We start from the raw sequence: 15437 nt of genomic DNA, 5'->3' as shown, positions 1-15437 counted from the left end.
TCTCTCTCTGTCTCTCTCTCTGTCTCTCTCTCTCTGTCTCTCTCTCTCTCTCTCTCTCTCTCTCTCTCTCTCTCTCTCTCTCTCTCTCTCTCTCTCTCTCTCTCTCTCTCTCTCTCTCTCTCTCTCTCTCTCTCTCTTTCTCTCTCTCTCTCTCTCTCTCTCTCTCTCTCTCTCTCTCTCTCTCTCTCTCTCTCTCTCTCTCTCTCTGTCAATCTCTCTCTCTGTCAATCTCTGTCTGTCTGTCTGTCTGTCTCTCTTTTGGTCTGTATCCCCAGAGTTTAGCAAAGAGCTTGGAATGCAGTACGCACTAAAGAAATGTTTATTGAATTGATGAAAGAATATGTTAAGCGATTATCTGTTCTAGTTCTTTGCTTTGAAGCACATTAGTTACTATGTCCCTTTTTTATAGATCAAGAAAACTGAAGGCTCAAGAGGGTGTGGGCTATTTTAATCACATGGCTAAGAAGAATCTTTTGAAGCACATGAAGTCATTAAAATATGTACCTCCATATATATATATGTATATATATACATATATATACACACACACGCGCACACACACACATTGTTGTTTAGTCGTTTTTCAGTCACATCCACCTGTATGTGACTTCTTTTGGGGTTTTCTTGGCAAAGATATTGCAGTGGTTTGCTATTTCCTTTTTCAGTTCATTTTACAGATGAGGAAACTGAGTCAAACAGGGTTAGGTGACTTGCCCAGTATCACATAGCTAGGACAAGATTTGAATTCACAACGATCAGTCTTCCTGACTTTAGGCCCAGCACTTGATCCTCTGTGCGACCCAGCTGCCCATAATGTAACCTTGATTACTGCAAGCACTTAAATGTCCTTGTTGAGGGGCAGCTAGGTGGTGAAGTGAGTAAGAGCCCCGGCGGGGAGGACCCAGGAGATGTTCTGGCCTCAGATACTTAACACCCACACAAAAAAACTGGCTGTGTAACCTTGGGCAAGTTCCTTAACCCCAATTGCTTTAAAAAAACATGTCCTTGTTGAATTACATTTAATCAAATAATCAGTTAATAGGCTCAAGGGATCATGGGATTTAGAACCAGAAGAGAACTGAGGTCATCTAGTCTAACCCTGTATTTTACATATGAGAAAAATGGGGCCCAAAGGAACTAAATCACTTGTTCAATGTCACATAGGTATTAAAATGTAGAACTGTGAAATCTGAGACCAGATCTTTCAGCTCTACACTTGGTCTTTTTCATTTGGATTCAAATTCATACTTTTTTTCTGAATTAATTTGTGTTTACATATATCCCCAGAAGAACTTCACTTCTGCAGTAGGAGTTGTTGGACATTCTTGGTAACTGTTTTTGTGGCTTTGATCCTTAAGGGGCTCATTCAGCTTTTGAAATGCTGCCCCTGCAATTTTGATATATTGCTTCCGGATGGTGGTGAATCGATTATGCTGCTCCAGCTGTAAAGTATGCTCTCTGTCTGATATTCAATCCAATGGTACTTCATTTATATAAAAATATGCCTTTTAATAAATCGACATGTATTTTATTGAGCACCTATTATGTATCTATCACTTTATTAATCACACCTAAGCTTAAGGAGTAGAATGTGAATCCTTGAGAGCAAGAATTATTTTTTTTTGTTTTTTTTTTCTTTACTTTTCATTCCTAAGATGTAGGAAGGGGCCTGGTACAGTGTAGTTGCTTAATAAATGTTTGTTGAATTAATTTAAATTAAAAAAAACATTAAACATTAAAGAAGGGTTTTTTAGGGCAAACATGAAAACCAACTAGTTTTCTTCCTTGTTCCCCCAGAGAGCTAATCAGAATTTTATTTTTATTTTCCCCTTTTTTATTGTGAACTCAATAGTCATCAACAAATATGATCATTTCAATATACAAAGAGCAGAAAAAATTGCATATGAAACATTGAATCTTAACTATGTATAGCTTGTTTTCTTTTTAAAGTATACAATAAATTCAGCACTGTAATTCCAACACTGTCCTGATCATTTGTCTCTTTTGGAGCTTCCTTCTGCTTTTTTTCTATGTATTCTATAAATGTTTCATTAACTTTCTTTTCTTTTCTCTTTGTTCTTTTAAAAAGCTTATTCTAACCTCCTACACAGACTCTAGTTAAAATGATGATTTGCCTTTGTCAATCATTCTGAATCATAACCTGATGACAAAATCTTCTCAGATTGGTGCTTAGCTTTCCAGGCTGTCAGCTTGGTGTCAAAGGACTGTTTACCCTTCATTCTGTTTCTGAGTACTTCAGATTACAGCATCTTCTGTGACTGCCCTTAAAAATCTCTTTTACCCCAATCATGTGTGCATAACTCTAATCTTCCTGTGAAGGAAGAAAGAAGAGATTAAAAAAATTCCCAGTGTCTAGTTTCTACCTTCTCTAATAGATTCTCCACGTAACTAATTTTTTTTTTTCTAAAGCAAATGTGATCATGAACCATATGATCCTCTGCTCAAGAAACTTCAGTGGTTGGGGCAGCTAGGTGGTGCAGTGAACAGAGCACCGGCCCTGGAATCAAGAAGGCTTGAGTTCAAATCTGACCTCAGACACAACACAAAACTAGCTGTGTGACCTTGGGCAAGTCATTTAACCCCAATTGCCCTGCCTCCCCCCCCCCCCGAAAAAAAACAAACAACAAAAACAAATAAAAAAAACCTTCAGTGGCTCCTGATTGTTTCTACCATGAAATATAAATTCCTCAGCTTGGTATTTAAACAAAATCTGACTTCAACCTTCTTTTGCTGGCTTATTTCATACATCACTCCCTTTTGGTGGTCTATGTCCTGACCAAACTGACCTGCTTGCTAAACAATTTCTACCTTCAAGCCTTTGCCTAGATTGACCTTGTGACTTGAACGCCCTCCCTCTTCAACTCTACCCTACTCGAATTCCTAGTATACTAGAAGTCTTGACTCCTACACCTGTAGAGATCACCTCTCCCTCTTCAAATGGTCCTTCCTAGACTTATTTGTTTATTTCTGTATTCTTTCAGATGAATACAAGTTCTTCAAGGACAGAGACTAGTTTCCTTTTTACCTTTTTGTACCTAAAATTTCACACCTTCTTCTACATAGAGGTTAATTAGTTTAGTAGAATGTTTGATGAGAATGTTTATTGAGTTGATGAAAGCAATACTTTGACTTTGTTGTTCAGTCATGTCTGAAACTTCATGACCCCTTTTGAGGTTTTCTTGGCAGAGATAGTGGAGTGGTTTGCTATTTTCTTCTCCAGTTCATTTCACAGATAAAGAAACTGATGCAAACAGGGTTAAGTGACTTGCCCAGGGTCACATGGCTATTAAGTATATCAGGCTAGATTTGAACCCTACTTCGCCCTTAAGAGTTATTAGTTATACATATTAGTATTTTCTGCTATTTTGTTCTATAGTAGAAATGTGTGACTCCCTTTCTCTCTTCCTAGTTAAGTGTTGGCAGCTTGACCCATACATAATGATGGAGTTAAATGCCAGATTCCTGAACTGATACATGTGCCTTGGGTTCCCCCACATCAAAAGTAAAGGACTTAGTAACTTGAAGTCATATTGGCATGGAAGTTGTCAACTTAAAAAAAGATTCTGGCAATGTTCTCTGCTGACCATTGTATAATGAAAAGAGGTCTAGTTTTGAAGTCCTAATACCTAGGTTCAAGATCTATCTATAGCTTTTATTACCTATATGACCATCATCAAAGAACACAATTTCACTGGATGCTGGTTTCCTCATCTGAAAAACAGAGAATAATATTTACACTTCTCACCTCACAGGGTAGTGGTGACTAGAACATTGAGTAAACTTTAGAGGCCTCTGTAAATATGTCAACTACTTTCTAATTAGTAAACACAGCTCTGGCCCTCTGTGCTCTCCCCAGTAGCCATCAGACACAAGGAGATATTATCAAAGAATGTAGATATGTCTTTGTGACATCACTGAGAAATTATGTTGGTCGAGGCAGCATTATTCAGAATGTACTTAAAATCATTTCCATATTATTATTACCTAGTAGAACATAAATTCTGTGAAGGCAGGGACAGTTTCTTCTTTTTGTCTTTGTGTCTGCAGTGACTAGCATAAAACCTTGCCTGTTTGTTCTGCTTATTAATTCAAAGTACTTTCAGTACTTATAGTAATCTTTATAGCACCCTGTTTTCTTCTGTTTTATATGGTTGTTTTTTGTTGTTTTGTTTTTTGCTTTTTGGAGAGGGGAAGGCAGGGCAATTGGGGTTAAGTGACTTGCTCAAGGTCACATGGCTAGTAAGTGTTAAAGTGTTGTGGATGGATTTGAACTCTGGTCCTCCTGACTCCAGGGCTGGTGCTCCATTCACTGTGTCACTTAGCTGCCCCCGTTTTATAGTTTTTTGATTGGGTGGAACATATTTTGGATTTGCGTGTCATTCATTATATATATATAATGTATATACACACGATATATATAATGCTTATGATTAGAACATATAATAAAACAATCTAGGATTGCATAGTATAACATGGCATATGACATGATGAAACATAATATGAAATAACATAATCCAATATAATATAACATAATATAATTTGAAATAACACTGAGGGACAGCTAGGTGGCTCAGTGGAGAGAGCACCAGCCCTGGAGTCAGGAGGACCTGAGTTCAAATCTGACATCAGGCACTTACTGGCTGTGTGACCCTGGGCTAGTCACCTAACCTTGATTACCTAAAAAAATGGCACTAGGTAAGGGTTTGAATTTAACTTTTCTTCTTGTATGGCATCTATATCCCAGCGACATCCATAGATGCTCCTTACTTCCCGTTATTTACTACTTTTGCTTACTCCCTTTTGGTTCTAGGACCTCTTGCTCAGGCTTCAATCTTGGCCTTTGTATCTATCACTGGATGTTTCATTCTCCCTGTTGTGTCTATTCTCTTCCTACAAGTTGTTGTCTCTTGTTACTACATACAGTAAGAGCACTATGTGCATTTTTTTTGCGGTAGTGAGGAGGGAATGCTTTATTTTGTTAAGTCTATTAAAATTCAATTGAACGATTATTATCTTTCCTCAAACTTCTTTTCTTTGCTTTTATAGATGTTAAATGAGCAGACCCCCATCATAACATTGCTCTAACATCATTGAATTTGACTTGGAAGGGACAGTATCACTTAATCCTACTTCCTGACTTTCCAGATGGGAAAACTGGGTTCCAGAGAAGTAATGGGATTTGCCATGTCAAGGTAAGTTCCAGAGGACCAATTAACTGTTCCCAGTTTATCTAAAACTGTATTTTGAAAAATGTTATTCAGGCTGTGCCTGTAGTTTAATCCAATTGAATCCAATTAACACAGTGATTATATTTTCTGGAGGTAGTTTTTTTTTTTCTCTTTTAAACAGCATTATATATCCTTGTTGTTTTCTAAAAATAAAAGTGAAGTGCATTAAGAAATGTGTTTTTTGGAAAGAGTTTAGGGGGTGGAGTCAAGATGGGGGAGTAGAAGCAGGACCTCTGTGCTGCTCTGGCTTCCACCTTCCCCAATCCATGTAAAAAGGGGACTCTAAACAAACTTTGGAGGTGCAGAACCCACAAAATGGCACAGAGAAGCTAACCTCCTGCTGAGGACAGCCCGGCAGGCTGGCAGCAAGCAGCCAGCACAGTGTTCTGGAAGCCAAGCCCAAGCCCCTGTGAGCCGGAGGTTTTAGCACCGAGGTGGGCCTGACCAGCCAGCAGCAGGAGGGACACCAGATCAGCAGCAGCTGTGGCTGTTTCCAGAATTATTGACACATAGATGCTAAGGACAAAGTGAGAGGTCAGTGCAGTCTGGACTTTGGGACCCAGTAAGTGGGAGTGTGTGACTTTTGCCTCCAAGGCAAGAAGCCTCTGAGACTCCAGCACAGCCAGCAGGCAACAGTGGCAGCTTCAACTCCTGGCCTGCAGAGTGTGGGGGACCTACAGTCTGAGGGGCAATCTCTCTTGCTTTAATCTTCTTGAATCTGGATTGTAGTCTAGGTTGGAGGTCCTGGGGTGTGTGTCCAGCTTGCCAGAGCATGTGGAGACCTCAGAGAGGGCACCCATCTAAAATCCTCCACCCCCACAGCTGAGAAAACCTCAGAATTTGGGATGAAAGCTCTCCTGTCTGGTGGCAGAATCCTACTGTGGCAAAAAGCCCAGGGGTCAAGTGACTGAGGGGCTACATGACCAGGCAAAGGAAACAAAGCAGACAGAAGATTCCAACATTACACTCCTATTTTGGGGACAAAAAGGAGCAAAGCATGGAACAGGAGGAAGACGGTGAAGTCAGAACTCCTGCACCAAAAGCTTCAAAGGAAAAAACGAGCTGGTTACAGGCCATAGAGGACCTTAAGAAGCAGATAAGAGAAGTGGAGGAAAAATTGGGAAGAGAAATGAGAACAATGCAAGAAAATTACGAAATGAGAGTCAACAGCCTGACTGAGGAAAATAACACCTTAAAAAACAGACTAACTCAAATGGCAAAAGAGGCTCAAAAAGTCAATGAGGAGAAGAATGCCTTAAAAAGTTGAATTTGCCAGATGGAAAAAGAATCTCAAAAGCTCAATGAGGAGAATCATTGCTTCAGAATTAGATTGGAGCAAATGGCAGCTAATGACTTTATGAGAAATCAAGATGCTGTAAAACAGATCCAAACAAATGAAAGAATAGAAGGCAATGTGAAATATCTCATGGGAAAAATGACTGACCTGGAAATGAGATCTAGGAGAGATAATTTTAAAATTATTGGAGTACCTGAAAGCCACGATCAAAGTAAGAACCTAGAAATCATCCTCCAGGAAGTTCTCAAAGAAAACTGCCCTGATGTTTTAGAATCAGAGGCCAAAATAGAAGTTGAAAGAATCCACTGATCACCTCCTGATCAAAGGATTTGGGATTAAAACCAAGAGTCACCTACCCAGCAAAACTGAGTATCATGTTTCAGGGGAAAATATGGTCATTCAGTGGAATAGAGGACTTGCAAGCATTCTTCCTGAAAAAACCAGAGTTGAATGGAAAATTTGACATTCAGATACAAGAAGCAAGAGAAGCATGAGAATGTAAACAGGGAAAAGAAATCATAAGGAACTTATTGAAGTTGAATTATTAACATTCCTAAGTGGAAAAACGATAATTGTAACTTACGAAACTTTTCTCAGTAGTTGAAAGGAATATAAATATAAATATATATATGAGGATGTATGGGCATATGAATACATGTGTGAATGTGTGTATACATGTTTACAGCTATACATAGATAGAGGGCACAGGACCAATTTAACAGGAAGGGATGATACTTATAAGGTGAAATTAAGAGATGAGAGAGGAATATAATGAGAGGAGATGGGGAGAGACAGAATGGGGTAAACTATCTCATATAGAAGAGGCAAGGGAGAATGGTTACAATGGAGGGGAAGAATAGGAAGGCAAAAGGGAATGGGTCAACCTTATTCCCATTGAATTTGGCTTGAGGAGGGAATGAAATACACACTAAATAGGGTATCTCACCCTACAGGAGAGTTGGTGGGGGGGAAGGGGATGAGAGAGGGGATGATGGAAGACAGGGTAGGCTGGGGGGGAGGGAAGTTGGAAGCACCCACTTTTTAAAAGGGACTGGATCAAAGTAGAGAATAGAACAAGTGGGAGATGCGATAGGAGGGAGGGAAATATAGTCAGTCTTTTACAATATATCTACCATGTTTTTGTTTTGCATTAGCCACACATGTACAACCTATACTGAACTGCTTATCTTCCCAGTAAGGGTGGGTGACAAGGGAGGAAGGGAATGAATCTGGAATTCAAAGTTCTAAAATAAAATATTAAATATATATATATATATACTATTATTAAAAAAGAAAAAATAATAAATAATAAAAATATAAATATAAAAATAAAAAATGTGTTTTTTTCTTAAAATATCAATTTAAAAGTTAAAATAGCTCATGTATAAAATAATAGAACATGCCTACTTATTATAATTGTCATAGTGTTAAAAAGTTTATTTTTTTTCAGTTGGATAGCATAGTATTTTTTAAAACATTAAAGTCTATGAAGAAAGGCCCACATAATTTCGTCACCTGTTGGCCAGAAAGGGCCCAGTCTCACTGCCAAGGCTACTGAACTAACTCATGTGTCCTAGGTTGTCACAAGTATCCCCAGATAAAGGCTTCTTTTTGTCAGTTCAAGGTGTTTTTTTTTCCCCCAAGAAAACACACCATTTTAGCAGTGAACTAAAAAAATAGACTGGTCTTATCACAGTCAGAGAGTTGTTTGTCATAGTGAGGCAGAGTTGTACAGAAAGTATGGACTTGAAAGGAGGGGACCTGTGTTCGAATTCTGACACAGTCAATAATTAAATAACTTTGCATACGTCACTAACCTTTCTTAGGTGCCAGCTTCCTCATCTATAAAGTAAGGAGATGGGTTTAGGTGGCCTCTAAGGTCTCTTACACCTCCAAATCTAAGCTCTTATGATCTCTAATTAGTGCTGGTTGTTCCAAAATTATCTTGGTTTTGAACTTTGCTCCTGGAGATTCCAGAAATTGTTAACTGTTGCTGATTGCATTTTTCTGGTTCTCAAGGCTGAGAACTTCTTTATACCGTTCTCAAGTAGCTGCTTATCTTGCTTAAAGGGGAATGTCTTATTTTGGAAATGGTTTTGATAACCTATGAACTCAGAGAACCAAGGGTATGCATTCAACTTGACTCCTGCTTCCTTTTCATTAACCAAAGACATATTTTCTAGGTCTCTAGAGCTATCAAATGAAATTTTGGAGAAGAGATTATGTCTGACTAGACCTTTGCCTGTAGCACAACATTGTGTAAATCAGACTTCTAACTGAAAGAGTCACATCTTATTCATGTTTCCTCTACTTGTACACACTTGCCCAGATTAAAGCAATCATTTATTTTTAGTGAGCAAGCCCTAAATCCAAAGTGCATCTCATTGCTCAAGTACATATACATGGAAAGGCTGCCAAGTATGCCCAAATAAATCTTAGTGATCTCACATATTTTCATTATATGAATTGAAAATGATCCAAATAGACCATATGGTAATGGTAATAATGGTAAAAAAAAAAAAAACAACAGATATTCATGGGGCTAAAAATTTCAGACTTTCAATTTTTGTCAATAAGACAATAGTCAGTATTTTGAGCTAATTTAAAGGATAAGCATAGCAACAAATTCAGTATTTCTTTTCTTCTTTTCATCTAGTAAAGGGAGCCTTTATTTTATGGTGACGTATGAATAGTAAAATTGTAAGCCTGGCAAATTTAGAATTATAGAAGAAAAATATGGAATAATTGGTGATCAAATATTTATAATATAAGGAACTGACATATCTGCCATGCTGTTAAGGTTCATAAAGCATTTGATCTTCACAACCCCTCTATGAGAAAAATGTTATTCCCATTTTACAGAGGCAGAAAGTGAAGTTTGGAGCAGTTAAGTGCCCTGCTCATGGTCACAGAATTACTAAGCATCAGAAATAATATTTTACTCCAGGTTTCCTGACTTTCATTCTACCACTTTTCAATACTCCATAGTGCTCTTTATATATAAAGTGTTTTTAAGTCAGTGTGCTTTAAACTTATTCTTGCCAATTATGAAATTTAACTCATCTGTTCCATTATCAATACCATACCCATCCTGAGACAAAACAAAGTAGGGGTTAAGTTTTTAGAGATGGATAAACATAATAAATGAGATCTAACATTTGTATTTTTCAAATGTTTATAATTCTAATTAGAATTTAGTTAGGGTTTCACATTTTAAGTTGATGTTAAAGTCATATTTAGGTCATATAGCTAAGTAAAAGGAGTAGGAAATATTAAAGTAACTTTTCTATGGCTAATTTTTAAACTGAGAATACTTTTTTATTGAATTAGAAGAAATTATAAGTAAGTAACTATAAATATCCCAAATACTTTCACATATCCCTGGAAGAGAACTGCTATTTTAGTAAGATTTCAGGATGGAAAGTTAAGGCATTTCAATTTTTTTTTTTTTTTTTGCTTTTTGGAGGGCAATTGGGGTTAAGTGACTTGCCAAAAGTCACAAAGTTAGTGTGTCAAGTGTCTAAGGCTGGATTTGAACTCACTTCCTCCTGATTCCAGGGCCAGTGCTCCATTCACTGCACCACCTACCTGCCTTTATTTCAAACTTTTAGAAAGAGTATTGGTAGGTTTTCAAGATGGATTCATAATTACTATTCCTATTTCCCCTCCCCTGTTTTTTTTTTTTTTTTGAGTTTACCTAAAGCAGGGATAGGGAACCCATGGCCTGAAGTCTGCAGTTTCCCCACCCCTGCCCTAAAGTATAATAAATTCTATTCTAGTCTCTCATTTTAACTCTTTTAGAATTACTATGTTTTATCTTGTTGAATTCCTCTTTCTAATCCATTCTCCTGTCCTCTTTCATTTTCTAAGTGGGTTTATTCTATTCATGATCTGTTATTTTCATGGATTATGTTTTTTCCTATATCATCCTATTTCTGCTTTTTCCTTTCTTTTTATCCACTCAACTTTTTATAAAGAAGATACCAAAAATGGAGGAATGCAATCAACTCTAGTCATTTATGACTGAAATTATGTTTTTACTCCACTGTCCTTATTTTTAAATTCCCCAGTCACCAGTCACTGGTTCTTAAACTTTCATTCACCCTGTTTAATTCCCTCTTTAGGACTGGCCCTCCAAAATTGAAATCTGTTTTGCTTTTGAGCATCCTCTCCTTGTCTCTAGCCTCCCTCTCATTACCGCTTCCTGTTCAGATAAGTACAAGGCTCATTTGATACTTATTCTTCACCTCTTTTTTTCATGTTTATATACTCTTCTTGTCACGAATCCAAATTATGAGAAATAGTAAGTTCTTCCCCTTTCCTCACTTTTTTCCTAGCATATTTATTTTTCTCTCCCCTTTCTTTCCTCTCCTTAAGAAAATCAAAAGATGTAAAAATCACCCAGGCCTTTTGTTTGTCTTATTTAACTCCCACTGTGACTTTTAAAGACATTTTGATTCTGAAGAGTTTCTTGTCTTCTCTTCTCGTATTAAAATGCAAGCACTTCGTTATCATCTGGCCCCTTACAAAATTAATTGGCCTTTGCAAATTTTTCTTAAATTCTTGTGACTGGATTTTAATATTTCTACTGAATTCTTTATCATTAAAGATATCTTTTTGCCCCCTGTAGGATTGCCCACAGTAATGTATTGGAGTATTTCTTTACCTTTTCAAAAGTCTTATTCCAAGATTCTGTCTTTTGTATAGAGGTTGTGGTCAAATCTTATGTGATGACTATGGTACCTAGATACTTGAATTCTTTTTGACTACTTGCAGTGACATTTTATTTTTCATTACTTTACAAGCTCTGGATTTTGGCTGTGGAGTTTTTGAGAATTTTCAATTTAGAATTTCTTTAGGAGATAATTGTTGGGTTCTTTCTATTTTCTCTTTTTTTAATGATTTCAATAGACCAATTTTACTTTATCAATTTTTTTTGGAATGTAGTATATAGGGTTTTTTTTGTGATTAAAAATGTTTCATGATTTGCAAATGATCTCTCCTTAACTTGTTTTATAATTTAGTCTTTTGCTATCATAGATAGCTTATAATTTTCCATATTTTTTTCCCCTCTAACATGTTTTGTTTCCTGTAATCACTGAGTTCTGTTTTCTCCATTCCAATTTTCAGAATCTGCTACATGGGGAAAGTGGAAACATTTTCTGTTTTAGGGTATTTATTTACCTTCCATATTTTTCTCTCCAGAGCCCTTATTTTATTTATTTATCTGATTCTTTACTCTTTTCTAGGTAATTTTGAAGTTCTTGTGGTCCAGCAGTTTTTTTTTTCTTGAGGACTTATGTATACTTGTGGAGTTCCTCTCTTTTTCTAGGCTTATCTCTTGGCCATCTCTTTCTTCATTGTATTCGGTTTCCTCTGTTTATTCACATCATCAGCTTTAGTTCTTGATTTGGAATTTTGTACCAGGCCAGAGTCAATTGCTTTCCACATTCTTGGATGGGGTAGGTCAAGTCCTGTTTCACCTCTATTTCCTTGATCCTTTTGCCACTGAATTCAACCTCCCCCAGTATGTTTGCACTATCAATGCTGGTAGGTTTTAGGCTTTACTGTATCATTCTAGGTCAGAGTGCTACAGTCTTCAAGCCTCACCACAGTACCTTCTTATATTACTAAGGAATCCCAGCCCTACTTGAGCATGTGGGTCAGAGTATTTTTGGCTTCCATGTCCCTAGGAGCATCAGCAATGAGAATACAATGGACTTCTAAACCCCTGGAATTTCTTTGCTAAAGCACTCCAGGTTTCTGGACCCCTGGAAACAGAACAAGGCAGGGTTTATGTACCCTTCTTGAGTTGCTGGCTAAAGCATTGGCAGGCTTTTGTGATGTTTATCTGAATTTACACTTGCTTCCTTTCACTCTCAATGTCAAGCAGTTTATTGCTTCTTTGAAATTTGTGATCATTTTTGGATGTTGTACCTTTTTTAGATATTTGCTGGCATGTACATGTGAAACTCTTTTTCATTGCCTGGAAATTCCACATACCTTTCACTTCTGTATAAATAATCTGTGTGAGTAAAAGGAGTAGAAAGTGCTATGCATCCCACAAGTTTTAGACCACATATCAACCAATGAACAATTATTATTGTTAATTGAACTATTGCTATAAATTGCACATTGATTAATACATGGTCTAAATTGTATGAACAATTTTTATTCACTTATTGATTTATTTTATTAATTGATTGATTCATCATTTATTTACAGTCTAGAATTGTATGAAAAATTATTTTTCATTGATATATTATTTAAAAATTCGGTGAACAAATAATTGTTTATTGATTGATATATGATCTCAAACTTATGTGGTGCTTAATACCTTTCACTCCCTTCACAGGTGCAATATAAACTCTTTAAGAGAAGACACTATTTCATTTTTGTGTCTGTATCCCCAGAGCCTAGCAAAGTTCCTAGAATATAGGAGGAGCTCATATTATGTAGGTTCTAACTAGAAGACTTACTATTGAGTAAGGGAGAGTTAAGGATAGGGACAAGACTGAGAATTAATGAGACTAGAAGAATTAAAGTGACCTCAACAGAAATAGAAAAGTTCAGAAGGGGTTAAATTACGGAAGAAACAAAAAGAGTTCTATTTTTGATACATTATGTTTGGAATGTCTGTGGGACATCCAGTTTTTTTTTTCATTTTTCAAATGCTTTATTAACTTCTGTTTACATCATTCATTTCCTCCAGATTGTGGGTTACAAATTTTCTCCCCTTTTTCCCCTACCCATTGCCCCAAAATAGCAGTCACACAGGATAACCCCTCCTCCAATCTGCTTTCTCCCATATTTTCTCCCATACCCCTTTGACTTTTCCAGTAGGGCATGGTGGATCTCTATGCCCCAGTGCCTGTATATCTTATTTCCCAATTACATGTAAAATAGTATTAATAATAGTATATATATATATATATATATATATATATTTATATTATATTATATATATTTAACATTTGATTTTAAAACTTTGAATTCCAGATTCATTCCCTTCCTCCCTTGTCACCCACCTGGGAAGATAAGCAGTTCAGTATAGGTTGTACATGTGTAGCTAATGCAAAACCTTAACATAGTAGATGTATTGTAAAGGACTGACTATATTTCCCTCGCTCCCATCCCATCTCCCACTTATTCAATTTTCTTCTTTGATCCCGTCCCTTTTAAAAAGTGAGTGCTTCCAAATTCCCTCCCCCCCAGCTTGGCCTCCCTTGCATCATCCCCCCTCCCATGCCCTTCCCCCCTACTCTCCCGTAGGGTGAGATACCCTATTTAGTGTGTATTTCATTCCCTCCTCAAGCCAAATTCAATGAGAATAAGGTTGATGCATTTCCTTTTGCCTTCCTATTCTTCCCCTCCATTGTAACCATTTTCCCTTGCCTCTTCTTTATGAGATAGTTTACCCCATTCTGTCTCTCCCCATCTCCTCTCATTATATTCCTCTCTCACCTCTTAATTTCACCTTATAAGTATCATCCCTTCCTACTAAATTGGTCCTGTGCCCTCTATCTATGTATACCTGTAAACATATATACACACATTCACATATGTATTCATATGCCCATATACCCTCCAATATAGACACACACACACACACACACACACACATATATATATATATGTATATATATATATATATATATATTTCTATTACCTTCAAGTATTTTCATACTGAGAAAAGTATCATCAGTTACCATTATCGTTTTTTCCATGGAGCAATGTTAATAATTCAACTTTGATAGGTTCCTTATGATTTCTTTTCCCTGTTTACCTTCTCATGCTTATTTTGCTTCTTGTATCTGAATGTCAAATTTTCTATTTAACTCTGGTTTTTTCATCAAGAATGCTTGAAAGTCCTCTGTTCCACTGAATGACCATATTTTCCCCTGAAACATGATACTCAGTTTTGCTGGGTAGGTGACTCTTGGTTTTAATCCCAGATCCTTTGACCTCTGGAATATCATATTCCAAGCCCTTCAATCCCTCAGGTAGAAGCTGCCAGATCCTGTGTTATCCTAATTTTGTTTCGAGAATATTCAAATTGTTTCTTCCTGGCTGCTTGTAATATTCTCTCCTTGATCTGGGAATTCCAGAACCTGGCTATAATATGCCTAGGAGTTTTCTTTTTGGGATCTTTTCCAGGAGGTGATCGGTGGATTCTTTCAACCTCTATTTTGGCCTCTAGTTCTAAAACATCAAGGCAGTTTTCCTTGAGAATTTCTTGGAGGATGATTTCTAGGTTCTTACTTTGATCATGGCTTTCAGGTAGTCCAATAATTTTAAAATTATCTCTCCTAGATCTATTTTCCAGGTCAGTCATTTTTCCCAAGAGATATTTCACATTGCCTTCTATTCTTTTATTTGTTTGGATCTGTTTTACAGCATCTTGATTTCTCATAAAGTCATTAGCTGCTATTTGCTCCAATCTAATTCTGAAGGAATGATTCTCCTCAATGAGCTTTTGAGATTCTTTTTCCATCTGGCAAATTCGGCTTTTTAAGGCATTCTTCTCCTCATTGCCTTTTTGAGCCTCTTTTGCCATTTGAGTTAGTCTGTTTTTTAAGGTGTTATTTTCCTCAGTCAGGCTATTGACTCTCATTTCATAAGTTTTTTGCATCGTTCTCATTTGTTTTCCCAATTTTTCCTCCACTTCTCTTATCTGCTTCTTAAGGTCCTTTATGGCCTGTAACCAGCTCGTATTCATTTGAAGCTTTTGGTGCAGGAGTTCTGACTTCACTGTCTTCCTCCTTTTCTATTCTTTGATCCTTTTTGTCCCCCCAAAATGAGTCTAATATTGGATTCTTCTGTTTGCTTTGCTTCCTTTGCCTGGTCATTTTGCCACTCAATTACTTGTCTTTTGGGCTTTTTGCCACAGT

General features: G+C 36.9%; 1 long non-coding RNA gene across 1 annotated transcript in view; it reads left to right on the top strand.

Annotated features, from left to right (window-relative positions):
• LOC138144302 (uncharacterized) overlaps positions 1–15437 on the top strand; it is a 173139-nt gene that overhangs the window by 146209 nt on the left and 11493 nt on the right. The window contains exon 3 of the long non-coding RNA XR_011163914.1: positions 5068–5213. This is a non-coding gene — a long non-coding RNA (uncharacterized lncRNA). The remainder of the gene's footprint in view (positions 1–5067; positions 5214–15437) is intronic.

The sequence above is a fragment of the Petaurus breviceps genome, unplaced genomic scaffold (assembly GCF_028583685.1).
Source record: "Petaurus breviceps papuanus isolate PSGF00001 unplaced genomic scaffold, PetGlider_PUasm1.0 90696, whole genome shotgun sequence".
Taxonomy (NCBI): domain Eukaryota; kingdom Metazoa; phylum Chordata; class Mammalia; order Diprotodontia; family Petauridae; genus Petaurus; species Petaurus breviceps.
This window is presented reverse-complemented; position numbering and strand designations above follow the sequence as displayed.